We start from the raw sequence: 21,493 nt of genomic DNA, 5'->3' as shown, positions 1-21,493 counted from the left end.
TCATAGCATGTGAGGATTAAAATGAGGAAACATGTATTAAATGGTCATTACCTGCCTAAACAGAAGTGGAGAAGCAATATTTCCAGAATTTGATAATAGTCATTATTGAGACATGACTGACCATGCATCTTTTCTTATTCATTACTTTTTTGTGTGTTAATATACCCTGGTACTCTATACTGACCTTTTTTTTTTTTCTGAGCAACGTTAATGTCTCCTCACATTCATGTTCCCATTTGGACTGAATTATTTTGTTTTATGTATGTGTCTTTATAAGGTGATGGTAGGACTTTTATATCAATGTGATATAAAATATTTTATGAGTTTAATTAGACAAGTAGTATATGAATATATTCTCATTGTGAAATTTTAAAAACTGAAACAGATAAAGCCAAAATTTTCCTTGACCACCAATCCTTTTCCCCTCTCAACTTGTATGTTTTTGCATTACAATCCTCTCCAAAATTTAGTGGCATAAGATAGTAGCCATTTTTTAGCCCATGAATCTGGACTGGGCTCTGTTAAGCTCTGTTCCTGCTTCTGGCTGGGCTGGCTTATGTGGTGCAATTAACTGATAGGTCAGTTGGAAGCTAATTGGTCTAGGATGGCTTTACTCATAGGTCTGGATATTGGTGCTGCCTGTTGGCTGGGGTGTTGGAGGACCATGTATCTCTAGCAGGCTCCCCTTCATCTGGAGGCAGTACTAGGGTTTACAGGAGCTGAAAGTGAAGGCAAGACCCATATATTTTTTGTTGTACCATGGTTCAAAGCAAATCACATGGCCAAGCCGAGTCATTGTGGGAGAGGTTTTGTAAGAGCATGTGACTGACTCATTATGGGGCTGTTACTGCAACAATCTACTAGACTACTGTTGCTGGCTGACTCATTTTTCAGGAAACATTTGCCATTGTGCCCTGTAAGCAATTTATTCTACAATTCAGGTAAATTTAGTTTATTTGTTGTCTTTGTTTTATTTCATTTTTATCATCCCTTAGCATCATTACTGGTCCCATTCACTCAACAAGTATCTACTGAGCACCCAGTAAGTGCACACAGTAAGGTATCACGAGGTGAGCAGCAGATGGAGCAAGACTTAAACTTGCCTACCTGTCTGTTTTGTTATGTAAACAATTCTGTAAAAGACAGTTGTAACAGGTGTTTTTTTTTTAAAATAACCAACAGCCCATACTAGGCTCAGTATCTTGTGTACTGCATTTTTTAAATGTCTTACAAGGTTTTCATCAAGTGAGGAAAAACTAATACAGGATTGTTTCGATCTGTACTCCCACCAGCAATATGAGGCTTTTCGTGTCTTCACCAAAATTATGTTCTCAAATGCTTTGATCTTTGCCAATTAATAGATAAAAACATGGATCTCAGTAAAGTTTTAACGCGCAGTTCTTTTATTATGCATGAGAGTGAGTGTCTTTCCATATGCTTGAAAGCTATTTGTATTTCCTTTTCAGTGTACTGCTTGTTCATCTTTCACCCATTTACCTGTTACCATTTGGTCTTTTGCTTTTTAATTCCATGAAACTCTTAGGATATTAGAAAAATTGATCTCTCTCTGTATTGACCAATATTTTTCCATTTTGTTTATTCTTATGGTAAATACCTTTTGTTTAAACAACTTTTTTTTCATTTTATAAAGAGCTTTTATATCTTAAATTAGGCTTTTAGATCACATTTAGTTGAAGTTAGTTTTAAATATTAGGCATAGAAATGGAAGAAAAAATCCTGACTTTATCACATCCTATCTACAGAACTAATCTTTTAAAACCCTGACTTCAAATGAACAGTTTCAAAAGGATCTTATTTTTGATTTACTTTTTTTCTTCTTCTGGGTTTGGTTCTATCATGAGACCACTCCTTTAAAAAAAAAAAAGATTTTTTAAATTTGATTTTGAGAGAGAGCGCAAAACATTGATTGTCTGCCTCCTGCACTCCCCCTATCTAGGATTGAGCCTATAGTTCCAGAATGAAATGGCAACCTTTCCATGCAGGACAACGTCCAACCAACTGAGCCACACCCTCCAGGGCCACTCCTTTTGACAGACAGTCCAAGAAATAAGATCATCCTTTGGAGAGCTTTTTAGATGATTAAACTGTATAGCATAGGTGGAAAATACTTCATCATATAGAATAAATTGTTAATAATGTTGCTTTGAGTTTATAACATATACATTGTTCTAATCTATCTATCTAGTCTATCTGTCTATCTGTCTATCTATGCGACCATTACTACTAGATGACCAGACAACTGGCCGGTAGCTATGACGTGCACTGACCACCAGGGGGCAGACACTCAACGCGGGAGCTGCTCCCTGGTGGTCAGTGTGCTCCCGGAGCCAACCTCCCATGGTCCCTCCCCCCGGCCGGCCAGCCCCGATCAGCCCCTGGTCCCTCCCCCTGGCCAGTCGGTCCCGATCGCCGGCCAGGCCGAGGGACCCCACCTGTGCATGAATTCATGCACCGGGCCCCTAGTCCTATTAATAAAAGCCTATGTGGTCGTCACACCGTGACGCCCTCACGCCGCAACGAGCAATCACCAGGAGGCTGCGGGCGCACATGGGCTTGACGCTGCATGCGTGGCGCGGAGGCAGGACCCCCAGCTCCGGCCTACCTCTTTGGGGCAATCCATCGAGAAGCCCTGGATGGGTGGACGGGGCCTACCTCTTTGAGGCGATCTATCACAGGGCTCCTGCACTGTGAGAGGGTACAGGCCAGGCTGGGGGGACCCCCCCCCCCCTCGGAGTGCATGAATTTTGTGCACCGGGCCTCTAGTTTATATATAATCCTTTATTCAGTCAGCTTTTACCATGTCGCTATATTAGGCTGGGTAGATTAGGCCAGTGGGCCCCATAGAAGAAAGAGAGAAAGAAACTGTGAGATTCTTGAGAAAGCACTAATGTTAACTACTACCTAAATAATATCCTGCATTTTAAATAAGATTGTAGGGAGCTAGGGAAAGAGGATAGCAGAGACATATGTGATCTGAGCAGCATCTGACATAAAATACTTTGAGTTCTTCCTTTGACTTATATATAAAAGGAGATCAGAAAACTGGGAGGCTAGATAGATTAGCATGTTTTGAGCCACTTAATTTTTTTTCCAAGTCTTTAAAGTTGGCAGACCCTTTCTTCATACATAATTTTGCCCAGCAGCATCAAAAAAAGAAAAACAAGAATCCTTAAGTGATTTTTAGTAAGGAATGGTTGAAAGCCAGTTTTTGCCATACTTTGCTTAGTTTTTAATTTTTCAAAATTATTGAGGTGTTCTTTAGAGTTGGTTATATCATATCTTTATAAATGTTTCTTTGACAATTAAGGTTTTCCATTTATTTGATATCAAATTGTTGACATACTATTGTTTCCTTGATTAATCCTTTAAAACATTTTTTAAACATTTCTGAGGCTGTAATACATTTCACAATGTGTACATTTTACAGTAATTTTTCCTCCTGAAAAGCTGATATTAAACTGACAGGGCGTCTTCTAATAAATAGAGGCACAGGTGGAGTCCTGCTGGGTGGCCTGCAGGGATCGGGCCAAAACCCGCAGTCCAATGCCGCCTGCAGCTCCTACCTGCCACTCCCGCTCATCCCGGCCCCACTGTGCCTGCTGTGGGCTCGCACCCAATCAGTCCCGATCGGGAGAGGCTCACGCTGCCACAACAGCGCTCACCAGCCATGAACCCTGCGTCTGGCACCCTCCCAAGGGGAGTGGCCTGCGGGATCAGGCTGAAACCAGCTCTCCAACATCCCCTAAGGGGTCCTGGATTGCAAGAGGGCGGAGGCCAGGCTGAGGGACCCCACTGGTGCACAGTTGGGCCTGGGAGGTACCACGGGAGGGCTCCAGGGCATGTCCAGCCCATCTCGCTCAGTTCCAATTGGCCGGACCCCAGCAACAAGCTAACCTCTCGGTCAGAGCATCTGCCCCCCCGGTGGTCAGTGCACGTCATAGCAACTGGTCAACCAGTTGACTGTCTGCCCCCTAGTGGTCAGTGCACATCATAGCGAACGGTTGAGCAGCCTCAGCATATCATTAGCATACTAGAGGCCTGGTGCACAAAATTCGTGCACTCGGGGGAAGGTCCCTCAGCCCGGCCTACACCCTCTCACAGTCCGGGAGTCCTCGGGGGCCATCCAACTGTCCAGCTTAGTTGGACACAGTCAGACATCCTTAGCACTGCCGCGGAGGCAGGAGAGGTTCCTGCCATCGCCGCTGCACTTGTCAGCCGTGATCTTGGCTTCTGGCTGAGTGGCTCTCCCCCTGTGGTAGCGCACTGACCACCAGGGGGCAGCTCCTGCATTGAGCGTCTGCCCCCTGGTGGTCAGTGTGCGTCACAGCGACCGGTTGTTCTGCCATTTGTCGATTTGCATATTAGCCTTTTATTATGTAGGAATATGCTTTGGTTGTTCGGTTGTTCTGCTGTTTGGTCTATTTGCATACTACCCTTTTATTATATAGGATAAACTCCTAAAGATAATATGACAGATTATAATTTGTTTTCATCTTTTATATACCTTTTTTTAAAAAAATTAATCGGTCATGGAATGAGATTCTTTGCACTTCCATTTTGTTCTTTATTTTTGCTTTGCATGTCTAATTGTTTTAACTTTGTATATTTTGATGTGTTATTTGGCACATCAGACTTTATAATGGATATGTCTTTAAGCAGTTCTTTTCAAACTATTTGTGATAAAGAATTTTTTCTGATACTTCTTTAAGATACATTAAAAGTAAGTACTACGAAAAATGAAATGAGATAGAAAAACCAATAAGAAAAATACAAACTATTATTATATTAAACAGGTAGATTGCCATAAAAGTTTCTAAATGCTTTCAAGTTTTATACTTGTCCTGTTGCAGACCTATAAAAAATAGCTAATTTTAGACTACATTTGAGTAGCTATAGATATTTTTTATCAAACTAGAGACCCTTTAGCTCTTTTTTTCTTGAATCCTGCTTCTTATTCCATGTCAAAATTATTCCTGTTTCTTTTTAGTTTGAATATTTCGTGATATATCATTAACTGTCACTATTTTTAATCCTTTTAATTTTACTTTACTCTTTCCTTATTTGGGGGTGTGTGGCTGCAGCATAGACTGTTTTTTTTTAAAAACATAGATATAGAAATCATTTTTTTTTAATTTTTTTTAAATATATTTTATTGATTTTTTACAGAGAGGAAGGGAGAGAGATAGAGAGTTAGAAACATCGATGAGAGAGAAACATCGATCAGCTGCATCCTGCACATCTACTGGGGATGTGCCCGCAACCCAGGTAAATGCCCTTGACCGGAATCGAACCTGGGACCTTTCAGTCCGCAGCCCGACGCTCTATCCACTGAGCCAAACCGGTTTCGGCCAGAAATCATTTTTAAAAGCATATATACAAAAATGTAGTTGTAGTAAAATTTAAAAACAAAGTATTATTTTATCCTATCTAATAAAGATGGAATATGCAAATTGACCATCACTTCATGACAAAGATGGTGGCGCCCACAGCCAATAAGGAGGGAAAATGCAAATTGACACGACAAAGATAGCGGCCATGGCGACAACGCAGGCATTCCGCCTCGATCTGGGCTCTGGGCCTCTGGGCAGCGCACGCAGGTGCGGAGCGGCCGGGGCAGGGTGGGACACTTGCTATGAGGGGGACAGGGGGTGGAGGGAGCTACAGGAGGGCGGCAGGGCTGGAGCGAAAGCGGAAGGTGGTGGCCAGAGTGAAGGCCTGGGTGCTGGGTGCCAGAGGGAAGCCGGTGCTGGCAGCCAGGGGAAGGAAGGCCTATTCTTGCACGAATCTTCATGCATTGGGCCTCCAGTTTTATATATAATGCAAAAAATTTAGCTTATTTTAGCTTTTTATCACTGAGTTTTCCAAGTTCATCTTCAAGACTAACTTATAAATGTTGAATGTTTTAAACTGTATATCTTTCAAAAATGTTTTAGCTTATGTATTAAACTTCAATAGTACAATTCGGACTCAACTCTACATATTAATTTGGTATGGAGCATAACCACTAATCTGTTTAGACAACACCATTTACTAGGTGTACCGGTTAATGCGAATTTTGTAATCAAAGAAAACATGATAATTTCAAGAGAAACATCAAAAGTGCTTTATTCAAAGTAATGTCCATCACTAGCTACACATTTCCCCCAACTTTCAGGTAATTTGTGGATACTGTCTCAGAAGACCTTTTCTTGTTTTGAGGCAAACCATTCAGAGACCCAATTTTCCACTTCTTCATATGTTTTGAAGTGCTGCTCAGAAAGTGTGTGTGCCATCGATCGGAACAGTGGTTATCTGAAGGAGTAAGGTCTGGTGAATACAGCGGGTGGGTTAATACTTCCCAGGCAAGATCTTTTAACGCAGCGGTTCTCAACCTGTGGGTCGCCAACCTGTGGTCGAACGACCCTTTCACAGGGGTCGCCTAAGACCATCGGAAAACACATATATAATAACATATTGTTTTGTGATTAATCACTATGCTTTAATTATGTTCAATTTGTAACAATGAAAATACATCCTGCATATCAGATATTTACATTACGATTCATAACAGTAGCAAAATTACAGTTATGAAGTAGCAACGAAAATAATTTTATGGTTGGGGGTCACCACAACATGAACTGTATTAAAGGGTCGCGGCATTAGGAAGGTTGAGAACCACTGTTTTAATGTGTCTTTAACTGATTTTGAAGTGTGTGATGGTGCGTCATCATGAAGCAAAATTATTTTGCCATGTCTTCTGGCACGTTCTGGTCATTTTACGATCAGAGTGTGGTACAAATTGATTATTTGTTGTCGGTAGCAATCAGTATTAACGATTACACCTGGTTTTAGAAGCTCATAATACACCACACCTTCTTGATCCCACCAAACGCAGATCATTTCTTCTTTCCGAAGCGATTTGGCCTTACAGTCGATGTTGATGGTTGACCTGGATCAACCCATGATTTTGTGCATTTGGGATTCTCAAAATAAATCCACTTTTCATCGCCAGTCACAATTCGATGCAAAAAAGACTTTCTTTTGTGCTGTTGAAGCAACATTTTACTGATGACTTTTCGGTTTTCCATTTGTCTTTCGTTCAGTTGATGTGGCACCCATTTTCCTTCCTTTAAAATCTTTCCCATTGCTTGTAAACAATTGGAAATTGTTTGCTGAGCAACGTTTAATCTTTCTGCAAGTTGTTTTTGAGTTTGACACGCATCTTCATCCAATAATGCTCGTGATTGTTGGTCTTCAAACTTTTTCGGTTGACCTGGATGTTCTTTGTCTTTCATATCGAAGTCATCACTTTTAAAGCGTGTAAACCAGTGTTCACAAGTATCTTGAGATGGAGCATGTTCACCATAAGCTTCCTGAAGTATACGATAACTTTCAGCAGCACTTTTTTCAAAATAATGAATTAAAATTTCCCGCAAATGCTCTTTTTTTTGGCACAAAATTCAACATTTTTAAGCGTAAAAATATCTATGATGTTAACACCTTCATAAAATTTGACATATGAAGTTTTGAAGCTTGCTGTCAGTACAACAAAATAGCATACATATCAAATCACCTATATATCAACATATGTGTAATCTCATCTATTGAAAAAAATCCGCATTATTAACTGGTATACCAATTTTGATTTAATTCAGTTGCCTCATATGTTTTCAAGTACTATTTTTCAGGAGATGCTCACGTGGATTACTTTTCTGAATTCTTGAATAGCCGAAAATGACTTTTTGTTGCATTCACGTGTTAATGGCAACATGGCTCAATACAGAATATTCTTGTATCCCAGGCTTTTTCCTTTAAAATTCTCTAAACATTATTTTGGTGTCTTTTAATTTTGAGACGAGAAAATCCTTTTGATAAAGAAATGCTGGTGCTTTTTATTTGGGTATTATTCTTCTGTTATACCTTTGATTATTGCTTCTATTCCATTTGTTATGCTTTTAAAAAAAAAATCTGTATTTGTGGATTGGATCACCTTTTTTTATTTTTTGAGATTTGATGTCTGATCTTATTTATGTATCATTCTTATACAGTCTCATTTTTTACTGCAGTCAGACTTAGATGTAGAAGTTCTCAGAGAAGACAGGCTGTGTTTCTTGGCAGTTTGTTCCTAGTGTTTTCCTTTGGCCTCCTTTGTTGTCTTAGCTAAAAGTTTTGCATATTCCATGACCTCTTCCTTATTTTTATAGTAGGTTGTTTCTTTAGAGCAATATTCTGATGTTTGTAATGTGGAACCCATGGAGTAACAAGAGCCTAAATCTTGGGTGTTTTGGTCCAAGTTTATTACTTTCTTTGTTTAAGGCAGTGGTTCTCAACCTTCCTAATGCCGCGACCCTTTAATACAGTTCCTCATGTTGTGGTGACCCCCAATTTCATTGTTACAAATTGAACATAATTAAAGCATAGTGATTAATCACAAAAACAATATGTAATTATATATGTGTTTTCCGATGGTCTTAGGCGACCCCGAAAGGGGTCGCGACCCACAGGTTGAGAACCGCTGATTTAGGGGCATTCTCACAATGTACTAGCAGACATCTTCTTTAGAGAAGTTTGCGGATTCTGCTAGTTCTTTTGGGCCCCAGGTGACAAGTTACAGTAGTAGTATCAGTGAGACCAGGAATATCCCCCCCCCCCCCTTTTTTTTTTACAATGACCAAGCTGGGAACACTGAAATTGGCATTCACAGTGCAACCCTGAACAGATTTGCGCTTTCTCTGTCCAATCCTCCTTGTCTTATACCAGGAATGCTCCTTACTCAGTAACAATGGGACACAGCCATGGGTCAAGATACCCTGCTTCATGGGGAAACCTTGTTTGTCATTCCCACCACTGATTCAAACCACATTAACCCTTTCATTCTTTACCCAGAGCTTTTCAGCAACTTCTGTGGCATATACTTCTCATAAAAAGTACAGGTTTGCACTCATCATCCACTTCAGTGAGTTTCTGGCAGCACGTGCCTGGAAAAGAGATGTTCAGCTTCATCCTGAAGCAGCTGACCCTCCGAAACACCATAAAAAGAGCCACATTTCTTTTTTATATACCTCTCTTCCCTCTGATTTTTAACTTTGTCCTTTTGCATTCCTGGTGAACATTTTTGTTTTCATATTCTAAATTACTGATATGTTTTTCTGCAGTATTCTATTATTTCTCATCGAGGGTGGGTTTTGCTATTGTTTTTTATATTATTTTCTTTTTTTCTTATCTCGAGTTCTATTTATATCTTAGTCTGCATATGTCTGTTGTATTTTTATTTATTCCTGGCCCTTTTAACTGATTATCTTCCTTATGAAAAAATGTTTCACGGAAACTTTTTATCATGTATCTTTTTGAGAACACACAGCAGATACTTTCTGTATTCCATTTCTCAATGTAAATTATTACAGATCATTTTCTTTGGCATTTTAAGAAGATGTTTTATCTGTGCTTCTGAATGTTTGTGTAGGTCCCATCCTTAACTGTCTATAAACAAGAAGCTATTTATCCAGTTCTGGTGTTTTACCAGTAGACAAATTATGGAAAGTCCATATAATCATCTTCATTTCCCACTCATAATCTGATAGAATTGCCCTCCAAGATACACGAAGCTAATAATTGTGCACAGCCCACTTAGATGAAAACATTCATCCAGTGCACCTCTACTAGATTGAAGTTTAAGAGTTTTTCCCCTGTTCTCACTGCGTAGTCTCCAGTCTCTCTATTTTGTAGAAGCGAACTTATTCTTGGATAACCTGAGACAGTGTAGTGCAGTGGTCAGCAAACTCATTAGTCAACAGAGCCAAATATCAACAGTACAATTGAAATTTCTTTTGAGAGCCAAAAATTTTTAAACTTAAACTGTATAGGTAGACACAGTGTTATTAACTTAATTAGGGTACTCCTAAGCTGGCCTTTGCTAAAAACGTCCTCAATCTGATTGAGGTACGTTCGCTGAGGTTGACCCCTTCCAACTCTCCCATCCACACTCGTCTTGTATACTTGTTTCGTCTATCTCCTTTCGTTCATCCTTTCTATATGTCCGAACCATCTCAACATACCTTTCTCAATCCTCGACACTACATCTTCTTTCACTCCACAACGTTCCCTGTACGTGCGTGCCCGCACGTGGTATTTTGTGGAAGAGCCACACTCAAGGGCCCAAAGAGCCGCATGTGGCTCGGGAGCCGCGGTTTGCCGACCACTGGTTTAGCGTGTGTTTGTTTTCACCAGAGTATTACATGAAAGTCTCCAGGTTATAAAGGTCCTTAGGACTTTTGGTGATTTCATCAGTGGTGGAAACTAATGTAACATCCAGGATGGAGAGAGCTATGCCCCATCAGTTATGTTGAAATTAGAAGTTGTGTTTTTAGAATAGGTGAAGAGAGGTATTGAGTGAGAGAATATAATCTTACACATCTAAGAAAGTTTTTAGTAGGCATCGGGTTTATTTTGAAGCAGACTGTTTGTCCACGGTAGGGCTGTATATCTTAAATATTTTAGTGAAAAATTGGGACATGGGTTATTATGTATTTCATTGATTCTAAGAAGTACATTTCCCTCCCATTTTTTATAACTCAGTAATTGGGATGTATCTTATAATCTAGCAGTGTTTATTTCTTAGTGCAAAAATTAATAGTGTCTTATAATCATTGACATCTTAGAGTCAATGAACTATATTGATAGATGACTAGCTTAGTACCATTTTAAATTGAATCTCCCTTTTTGTTATGAGTATAGTTAGTAATAGCTTTTCTTTTCTCTGGTCAGTTTTGGCCTTCCTAGCTTTATTCACCTGGAAACCTGATAAATATAGACTGTCAATTGTGTAACCTGGCACCATTGCTTTTGGTAAAAATGACTCATGATTAATAAATTACATATGAACTGTAAATACTGGTGGGATATTATTACAGCTTTGGGCTTCCCTGAGTGTGATAACTCTGATAACTTTTATAATTGAGCAAGTCCTGTTGTAAATCTCAGGAAGCTGTATCTATGGGACTGCATATATTGATGGCTATTTGGTACTTCTAAGGTAGGGTAGCTACTACACCAATCCATGTGATCGCATTCTCTCACTCTTGACCTGCCACCCAGGAGTGCCAAAGAGAATATCCCCTGAATTGCTGTGAGGACTCCTGCTAAAGAGTAACTACCTGATACTGCCTTGCTGGCATGTTTCATGTTTTATATCCTGCTAGGTATAACCAATATCTAATGTAGCCTGTTTGGGTCTTGTGAGTCTCAGTGTCTAATTGAGCCTAACAAGAGGAATTGTACTTTTATATCATGATTTTATTTTTCATTTTGTTATTTTGTTTGTAATGTTTGCTGAGTGAATCTGCATTATTATTCTTCATAAGAATTTTAAACTATGAATATATAATAAATATGAGAATATCTAGAATATGTATAGATTAAGGAATAATATAAAGAACATCTGCCTATTACTTAGGATGAGAAATAGAACATTACAAATATCTTTGAAGTCCCTAACTGCCTCTTCCTCTTCTATCTGTTTTGGTTCCTAATATTGGTTAATTATTTACTTGCTTTTCTTTATAGTTTTACTTCATAGGTATATTTCCCTAAGTAATACAATGTTTAGCTTTATTTATTTATTTATTTTTTGGAGCTATTTATGTGTATTTGTTCTGTGAATCTTTTTCCCCCTAACATGTTTTTGGAAGTCGTCCATGTTGAATAAAAAGCTGTAATTCATTTATTTTTCACTACTTTGTAGTATTGCATTATACAATTGACTATACAATTTTATTTATTCATTCTATTATGGACATTTGTGTTGTATCTTGTTTTTATCCCCAATTACAAACAGCTATTATGAAAACTATTGTACATGTCTGCTACTGCATATGTCCTAATATACAAACTTATGGTTATACTATGGGTGGAAGTGCTGATTAGGGACAATTGCTGATTGTGCACATCTCTATTAAGTAATGCCAAATTATTTTTCAAATTGGTTTATGGTAGAGGGCTTCTGATACTTCATATCAGCATTTAGAATTGTCAGACCTCTTAAGTCTTAAATTAATTCTTATAGATGTAAATGGTATCTCATTGTGAGTTTGTGCAATTTTTCACATTAGTAAGGTTGAATTTTTCCATATTTTTATCATCTACTTGTTCTATCAGATATTAAGAGAGGAGTGTTGAAGTCTCCAACTTGTGGATTTATTTATCTATGTCTCTTTTAAGTTCTGTAATTTTTTGCTTCATGTATTTTGAAATTTTGTTTGGCCCATACCTATTTAGGATTATTGTGTCATGATGAAATGGCCTCTTTACTCCTGGTATTATCCTTGTTCTAAATTCTTCTTGTGTGTTATTAATATAGCCACTCCAGCTTTCTTTTGATAACATGGTATATCATGTAAAGAATTATGAAGGGTAGGAGATTTTTACCTTCTTACAAACTAGAAAGTTAACTTGCCAAAAATTTAATAAATGCTGGCAATAGACATGAGATTCCTGGATCTCTACTTTATTACCTATTAATAAGGAGGAATTGGAGAGATGGTTGCTGGCCAAGTACTGAGAAGCAGATTCACAGACATCTACCTAAGGGAGACCCATGGAGAATTGTCTCCCAACATATCTTTCATACTTTTACTTTCAACCAATTTAAAATGGTTTTGTTGTAGACAGAATAATATAGTTGGGCTTATTTATTTATCTAGTCTGACAATCTCTGTCTTTTAATTGTTGTGTTTAGATTGTTTACATTTAATGTAATTAGTAATATGGTTGGACTAAAATCTATCATTGTGTTAGCTGTTTTCTATTCTCTGTTCTTTTGTCCTCTTTTGGATTACTTGGGTATTTTTTTTATCCCATTTCCACTATTTGCTTACTTATTAATACCTCTTTTTTAAATTATTTTTTTTAATTATGATAAGTTTGTATCTAGGGTTTATCATATATGTTTGTAACTAATCACAGTTTTTCATCATATAATAGCACATAGCTTAAGTACTTTACAATTGTGTACTCCCAATTCTTCCTGCTCATCTCTTGTGCTTTTGTTGTCATTTATTTTATTTTTATTCGTGCTATCAACACACACATAAATTGCTACTATTTTTGTTTTAGACACTTATCTTTTAAAGCAATAACCAATAAAAAATAAAGTTATAGACAGTCCTCAGGTTACATCAGACTCGACAAACGTCATGTCGTTTCGTGGTTACATCGTCATCTCCCATTTATTTATAAAAGAAAAAGTTCCGTCATTTCGACATGTGTACATATGTGCTTTTTTATTATTATTATTTATTTACCACAAGTAAAGGTCAGGAATTGTTATCTTTCTTTTAAATTTTTTTTACTGTTTCACTTCATTACTGCTGTGTATGTGCTCCATGTGAGTGACATAGGTGCTTATGTAAGTGGGTTCCCACTTATGGCGAAAATTGCATTACATCGCGCCATAGGAACGGATCTACGACGTAACCCGAGGACCTACTGTATATATATTTACTTTCATTTATGTCATTTTCAGCGTTGTTGATTCTTTGTGTGGATACAATTTTCTGTCTGGTATCATATTCCATCCATCTGGAGAACATTTATTGTAGGGCAAGTCTGGTGGTATTGAATTATCTCATATTTGTTTTTCTGAAAGACTTTATTTTTCCTTTATTTTTATGAAATATTTTTTCTGCCGAAACCGGTTTGGCTCAGTGGATAGAGCGTCGGCCTGTGGACTGAAGGGTCCCAGGTTCGATTCCGGTCAAGGGCATGTACCTGGGTTGTGGGCACATCCCCAGTAGGGGATGTGCAGGAGGCAGCTGATCGATGTTTCTCTCTCATCGATGTTTCTGACTCTCTATTTCTCTCCCTTCCTCTCTGTAAAAAATCAATAAAATATATTAAAAAAAAAAGGAATATTTTTTCTGAGTATAGAATTGTGGATTGCCTTTTCTTCTTTCAGCACTTAAAAGGTGTCATCCTATCATTGTCTTGCTTACTTTTACTGTAATTCTTATCTTTGATTTTCTGTACATAAAGTATTTCTTTTTTTTTCCCTTTGGCTGTCATGAAGATTTTTCTCTGTCTTTGGATATGGTGTGTCATTGTCTTTTGATACAGTGTGACTTTACCTTTAAATATGATGTGTCTGTTTTCCTTTGTTTGATGATCTCTGGACATCTTGGTTCTTTGGTTTGATATCTTCTATTTAATGTGGAAAATTCTCAGCCATATTTTTTCATGTATTTCTTTTTACCTGTTTTCTCTCTCTCTCTGTGTATTTTCAAGTACATGTATGTTAGACCATAAGATATTGTCTCACCCTGGCCAGTGGCTCAGGTGGTTGGACATCAGCCTGAGTACCGAAAGGTTACGGTTCTATTCCTGGTCAGGGCACATTCCTGGGTTTCAGGCTTAATTCCCAGTAGGGGGCATGCAAGAGGCAGCCAATCGATATTTCTCTCTCCTCCTCTCCCTTCCTCTCTCTCTCTAAAAATCAATTAAACAACATTTTTAAAAATGATAATTGCTTCATAGCCCCTGTATGATTTGTTCTGTTGTTTTTTGTTTTTGTTTTTTTATTCTGCTCTCTTTTTTCCTGATATGATGCAATTTATCTTTTAGGGAGATTTCCTTGATGAAATGGGTTGTTGCTATTACTGTAGTATTGCTATTTCAGAAGGTGAAGCTTTAATATAGAAGCATATACTTTTTGGCAAGTAGAGATCTTTCAGATTATTAGTAAAACATGAACTCATAATAAGTTTTGTTCCAACTAAAAATGGGTTGATTCGATTTTGGGACCACTAGACATGGCCCAGGATTGTGGCTGTCGTAAAGATAAAATATAATGTAATAATTCTAGTGACTTATAAACCAAGTAAGCTATGATTTTTAGTTTTATATGTCAAAGTGTTTATTTTTTATCTTTCTATATGTTAATCACCTGAAAGTCATTAGATTCTCATTCTTAATTATGTTGTTATAACAATAAATATTTAATTTGGAATAAATATAATATTATGTATTATCAAATAGCTAGACCCACATATGTTTATTTTACTCTCATAGGACTCTATAGAATTAAATAGACATGGAGTACAATACAAGTAAGATATCAACATGTTTTATTTTGTCTTTGTAGTCTATTAATTGAGAAAATGGTTTGGAAGTGTAAACGGTGTGCCTTTTAAATGAGAAATATTTTTACATATAGAAAATTTAAGACCATGAAAAATTAATAAACCAGTTAGTATAAATAAGACAATTTGAAAATATCAAAGTGTGGAAAATTTTTTGAGTATATACAGATGCCTTGAATTACTAAAAGTTAAATGAGATTTAGCTAGTTTGCTTTTTTTAATTACATGATAGATGAATAAAAAGGAATATCATCTCAAAAGGGAAGCAAGATATACTTCTAGTTTTTTTCACTTACATCAATTGAAGTGTATTAGATTCACTAAATAAAAAATATTTGGATATGTCTGATTCAAGTGTCTAAAGGTTTTATCATTAAAAAATCTTACATTTGAAATCTGAAGCTTATTGTGGAATAGGTATTAATATCTTTTAAAAAATTGGTGGGAACTGGTTTATTATAAGCACTTTTATGTGCTCTCAGCTTTATATAGTAAGATTCCTTGTCATGATATATTGTACTTTTTCACATAGAGGAAAAGTTTTTTTTTGACCCATGTTTCAGTAGCTGGCAGTTTTTGAAATGGGAACATCTCCAGGTTAATATTGGAGAACAGCCACATAAAAGGACAGGAGCCAAATGCATGAAGCATTTGCTTTTTTGGCAGAAAACCCCAGTATGTACAGATTCTTTTTAAAAATCCAAGTAAACCTAATGATGGGTAGTTTCTTGTTTAGTGTTAAATTCCCACTATAGCCCCAGCATACACCCAAGAACAGAGGGTCAAGCTTCTGTTGACAACTATGACACTCTTTGGCTCTACTTTTGCAGTTGTAGAACCAGAACAGGAAATTGTTTTTCCTCTGATAAAAAGGAAGATTCTAAATTAGTTAAATGCAATTGGAACCTTGATCCTACACATACATGTATACACACACAGAGAGAGAACAGTGAAAATTCATAGTGTTCTTTTATTGTATAAGTTCTTTGATACATTGTAGGCTGGGTTTTGGTAAATATTTATTGAAGAAAATGAGTTATTTCTTTGTATATATTTAAACAGATGAAAAAACCTTACATGCAGATTTTGGACTTTCAAATACATTCTCTTTTTCCATTGTTTTTAAAAATATTCCTGGGTTTCATTCTGGGAATAGTTTGACACTTTGAATGCTTATTTTTATGCTTGGTTAGGCGGGTCCAGAGCAAACTTTATCTAAGGCTGATTTTGCTCTACTGCTGAGGCAATAACCTTATAATTATTCTACCTGATGTCCTGTGAAGTGTGAGATTTTTTATTTTTATTTTTTTCTGAATGAAACACAAATTATTCCCGCTACTATCTGAGCCCCTGTGAATGTTCCCTCTGTTACTTCTAATTGGTTCTCTTCTTGTTTCTGGTAGATTCTTCACAAACATGTGCTGATATTACTCAGTAAGGACTTGAAAGGGGGATCCTCTACAGATTTATTCCACTCTCTGCAACTCTCTCCTCTCTGGTACTCTACAAATTCTAGCAAGTTTGACCTTCCAATTTCCTCAACTCAGGGAGATTGCTGGGTTCTACCTGGGTTCCTTCTCCCTCCGCTCCCTGGAAACTCAAAGTAGAGTGCTGTTGGAGGGAGGCTCACTTTGTTTCCCTTCTCTTGGGGATTACTCTCCTATTCAGTCATTGTTCAATATCTGAAAACCATTGTTTCATACATTTCTCGGATTTTTTGTTGTTTGTTTGTTTAGTTGTTTCAGGCAGGAGGTAAATCTGCTTCCTATTACTCCATCTAAAATGGAAGCTCTGTCTACTCATTTTTTAAAGATTCAGCTCAAGTTTTAACTCCTCTCCAAAATGTTTCATAATCCATTTTCTAGTCAGGAATCATTTAGTTGCAAAGAACCAAAGCCCTTTCAAAGAAGCTCTAATAAAAAGCCAATTTATTATTACAATGCAGAGAAAATTTCTCAGATCTTTATCGCATGGTACAAACAGGTCTGGCTTCTCGTCCATTCTTTTCCTGCACACCAGTATCCTCCGCAGGGTTCTTTCCATTTGCCTTTGGCTCTCACTTGCCAAAGTATTAACACTACATGACCTTTCAGCTCTAGTCCTTATACTATGTCATCAGATTACCTATTTATGTGAATTAATCTTTATCTTGGGTAAGCAGAGTTCAATAGTGACATGACCGTGATTAATGATAGAATTAAAGTAAAATTTTAATTTAAAACAACTTAAGTATTTTATGTAAGAAATACAACCTATACATTCTGAGTATGAAATTAAGGTCTCTACTCAGTAAACACAGTGTTTATACCGAGGTAGCTTATTTTGCTTTTTGATTAATAAATACTACTAGAGGCCCGGTGCACAAAATTTGTGCATGGGGGGAGGGGGTGTTCCTCAGCCTGGCCTGCACCCTCTCTAACCTGGGACATCCCTCTCACAATCCGGGACTGCTGGCTCCTAACCGCTCACCTGCCTGCCTACCTGATTGCCCCTAACTGCTTCTGCCTGCCAGCCTGATTGCCCCCTAACTGCTCCCCTGTTGGCCTAACTGCTCCCCTGCCGGCCTGAAGTCGCCCCCAACTGCCCTCCCCTGCCAGCCCGATCGACCACAGTTGCCCTCCCCTGCATGCCTGGTCACCCCCAACTGCCCTTCCATGCTGGCCTGGTTTCCCCCAACTGCCCTCCCCTGCTGGCCTGATCTTGCCCCCAACTGCCCAACCCCCCCGAGGTGGCCACCCCCTTCCACGTGCAGCCCCGCGTTTCCTTCCTTTTTCCATTCCTGCATTTTTTTCTTGTTCCCTTTCTGTATTTCTGTTTCTCCTCTTGGCCTGTCTACATGCAGGTCTGCCTTCCTCTCCCTCTCCTCTCTTATCCCCTCCTATCGTATCCTATCCTACCCTGGGCCTTGTAGCTGCCTGAGCAGAGGGCGGGGACACAGCCTGCTGATCTGGTCGTGACGTGACACTCTAATGGATAATTTGCCTATTTCTCTATTATTAGTATAGATGATTCATCTGTAAAACATTTGCAGAGCATATATTGTATATCACACATTGTCCAAAGCACTAGTGATACAATGGAGCTTATACTCTAGAAAAGGATTTGGTAAACTGCAGCCCTGAGAGCCAAATCCAGCTCTACCACCTCTTTTTGTAACTAAAGTTTTATTGGATCACAGCCTCTCCCATTTATTTACATATTAGTGACCCAGTGCACAGATTCATGCACATTGAAAGGAAATTAATTAGAAGGTGGCCAGCGGGGCAGGACTGGGCGAGACGGGCCAGACATGCCCTGGAGCCAACCTCCCCCGGTCCCTCCCTGGCATCTGTGGAGTGAGTGGGGTCCCTTCGGCAGGTGGGGTCCCTCGGCCTGGCCTGCGGGGAGAGGACCGAAACTGGCTCTCCGACATCCCCTGAGGGGTCCCGGAGTGCAAGAGGGCACTCTGCAAAGTTAATGTCACACAGGGTGTGGAATGCAAACACAAGTGTGCAGTAAACCAGATTCGGGGCCGACAGTGCCCCAGCAACAACATAACCCACGGCCGAAGGTGGAATCATGTGGCCCCATGAGGAATTAGGCTCCTTCCTCTGATTTCGGGGTGCCTCACCCAAGAGCCACCACTGCCAAGTCACTGCAGCTCTACAGCTCCTGCGTTGAGCGTCTGCCCCTTGGTGGTCAGTGCACATCATAGCAACCAGTTGGACAGTAGGAGGGACACTTAGCATGTTAGCCTTTTATATATACAGATTATCTAAGGCTGTTTTCATACTTCAATAGGATTTGAGTAGTTGCAGCAAAGACTCTATAGCCCCACAAAAAAAAGCCTAAATATGTAATATTTGTCCTATTACAGAAAAAGTTTGCCAACCCCTGGCATAAGGTGATTTTATATATAAAGTTAGACTTCTTTTTGCAGTCAAGACCTTCTTTAATCAGGTCTTAGACTTTGACCAAAATTAATAATGTAGAAAGAGGTTAAATTACTTTCCTAAAGTCCTGACATTTTAAAAGTTCTTGGTTTCATTCATTAAGACCATAGGGTTGTTTTCTTTCCTAATTAATTCTGGTTGGATTTGAAATATCTCACATGAGGGCATCTGGGTTTGCTGGTGATTCAGAACACATGTGGTGCGGTATTTGGCAAGAGGCTAAAGGCCAAGTGTTGCAACCACCCACGTAACAGTCTTCTGCAAATCATCAAGTGTTTTTTGTAGTTTTAGCAATGAAAACAGATTTTTCGCCTTGCAGTATGTTAAAACAAAAGGTAATATACTTTGAGTTGGTAGGTATACTTGAAAATTAACTTATTTTTAAAATATAAAAAACACAGAAGCTCGGGAAATACTATCTGAGTCTAAAAGTGCTTGTGAGGTTAGTAATTAGTATATAGTTTCTCTGGGTTCATGGTTGTTGTTAGTTAAGGCAAAGAAGTCTTACACAGATTTGCATGAAGTTATTCACCTTTTAAGTCTCTGCTACTATAACAAGAATAGATCTGTTACTTTTAATATGTGCCTATCTCTTTAAAATGTCATAGCTGCTAATCTTAGTATCAAATGCTAGATTTTATGGAACAGTAAGAGATTCCCACTGAAGAGAATCTAAGAAAAAGTAAAGAGTCCCTGTGATTTAGGGAGTTTTTATAACTAAGGTAACCATCCCAATGTGCCTGAGATGATCCTAACTTACATAATCAATAGTGCCCCCCTTTATTCTCAAAAATCTTAATTTGGATGACAAGTTATATGGTCACCCTACTTATCTATAATCATGTTGACTGCTGAGCAGCTGGATCTTCTTTAAACTTTAGCATTTAAGAAGCCTCAACATTTAGCCTGGCCAGTGTGGTTCAATGGTTGAGCATTGACTCATAAACCGGGAGGTTGAGGTTCAACTCCTGGGTGCATGCCTGGGTTGTGGGCTCAATCCCCAATAGGGGGCATGCAGGAGGCAGCCAGTCAATGATTCTCTCCCATCATTGATGTTTCTATCTCTCTCTCCCTTTCCCTTCCTCTCTAAAATCAATAAAAACATATTTTTTTAAAAAGGAAACCTCAGCATTTATTATGATTCTAAATCTCACAAGAGAGTTTGTGGATTGGTGGCTGCAAGATAGCACAGTTGTTAAAGTTAACCTGAACTCGTACACAGACTCATCTGATAGTAAAAGCCTAGATTATGTGTGTCTCTGTGGCACAAAATCACTGAATCCCCACTGCTAGAAATTAACTTTTTGTGTAGTGTTTAGGGATTTCCTCAGACTCTCTCCAGTCTTCTTTTCTAGGCTTTCCTTTCCCCATTTTTCTCTTTACTGTGAGCTCTGCATTTCAGCCACATAAATATATATGGATTTTCCTGAATACATACTACACTTTTTCTAACACCTATACCTTTCCTATATTGCTCCCTCCATTTTTTCCTGCTTTACTTTTTCCAGTCTCCTTTTCCTCTTTGTGCCTATTAAATTTCTACCCATCCTTTAAAGTCCAGTACAAATACCACTTCCATGAGGCCTTTTTTTACACCCCTATTCTAATTAATTTTTCTTTTTTCTAGGCTCCCTAAACATTTTGCTTCTATCTCTGTTATGTCTTACTAGAGGCCCATTGCACGAATTCGTGCACTGGTGGGGTCCCTAGGCCTGGCCGGCGATCAAGGCCAATCAGGGCCGTCTAGACTAGTCCCGATCAGGGCTATGGGGGCCAGCCAGCCAGGGAGGGACCCCGGGAGGGCTCCAGGACATGTCCTGCCTGGCCCTCTCGCCCACTCCCTATCAGCCGGATCCCAGCAGCAAGCTAACCTACAGGTTGAAGCGTCTGCCCCCTGGTGGTCAGTGTGCCTCATAGCAACTGGTCGAGCTGTCGACCAAATGGTTGACCAATCGGTTGGATACTTAACATATTACGCTTTTATTATATAGGACTAGAGGCCCGGTGCACAAAAATTTGTGCACTGGTGGGGGGGGGGGTGTCCCTCAGCCCCACTTGTGCCCTTTCACAGTCTGGGACCCCTTGGGAGATAATGACCTGCTGGCTTAGGCCTGCTCCCGGGTGGCAGAGGGCAGGACCAATCCCTCGGTGCAGCCCCTGGTCGGGCTCAGAGCAGGGCCGCTGGGGGAGTTGGGGCGCTGCCCCCTGTCATGCACAGGGCAGGGCGGATCGGGAGGTTGCGATGCCACACCTAGTCACGCTCAGGATAGGGCCGATTGGGGGGTTGGGGCAACGGCTCCTGTCATGCACAGAGCAGGCTGATCAAGGGGTTGGGGGCGCTCCCCCTTGTCATACACATAGCAGGGCCAATCAGGGGGTTGGGGGGTTCCCCCGGGTCATGCAAGAAGAGGGCCCTTTCGGGGGTTGGGG

At 39.2% G+C, this 21,493-nt stretch overlaps 1 protein-coding gene across 14 annotated transcripts in view; it reads left to right on the top strand.

Moving 5' to 3' along the window:
• Positions 1-21,493, top strand: part of REV3L (REV3 like, DNA directed polymerase zeta catalytic subunit) — a 153,915-nt gene that overhangs the window by 3,809 nt on the left and 128,613 nt on the right. Inside the window, exon 2 of one of the 14 annotated variants that reach the window (XM_023750111.1) lies at positions 5,458-5,618. The exons of the other annotated variants lie outside the window; for them this stretch is intronic. The gene's annotated coding sequence lies outside the window, so the exon portion shown is untranslated. The remainder of the gene's footprint in view (positions 1-5,457; positions 5,619-21,493) is intronic. 14 annotated transcript variants of the gene reach the window in all.

This window comes from Myotis lucifugus, unplaced genomic scaffold (assembly GCF_000147115.1).
Source record: "Myotis lucifugus unplaced genomic scaffold, Myoluc2.0 scaffold_11, whole genome shotgun sequence".
Classification (NCBI taxonomy): domain Eukaryota; kingdom Metazoa; phylum Chordata; class Mammalia; order Chiroptera; family Vespertilionidae; genus Myotis; species Myotis lucifugus.
The sequence above is the reverse complement of the archived record's forward strand: the minus strand, read 5'-3'. Positions and strand labels throughout refer to the sequence as shown.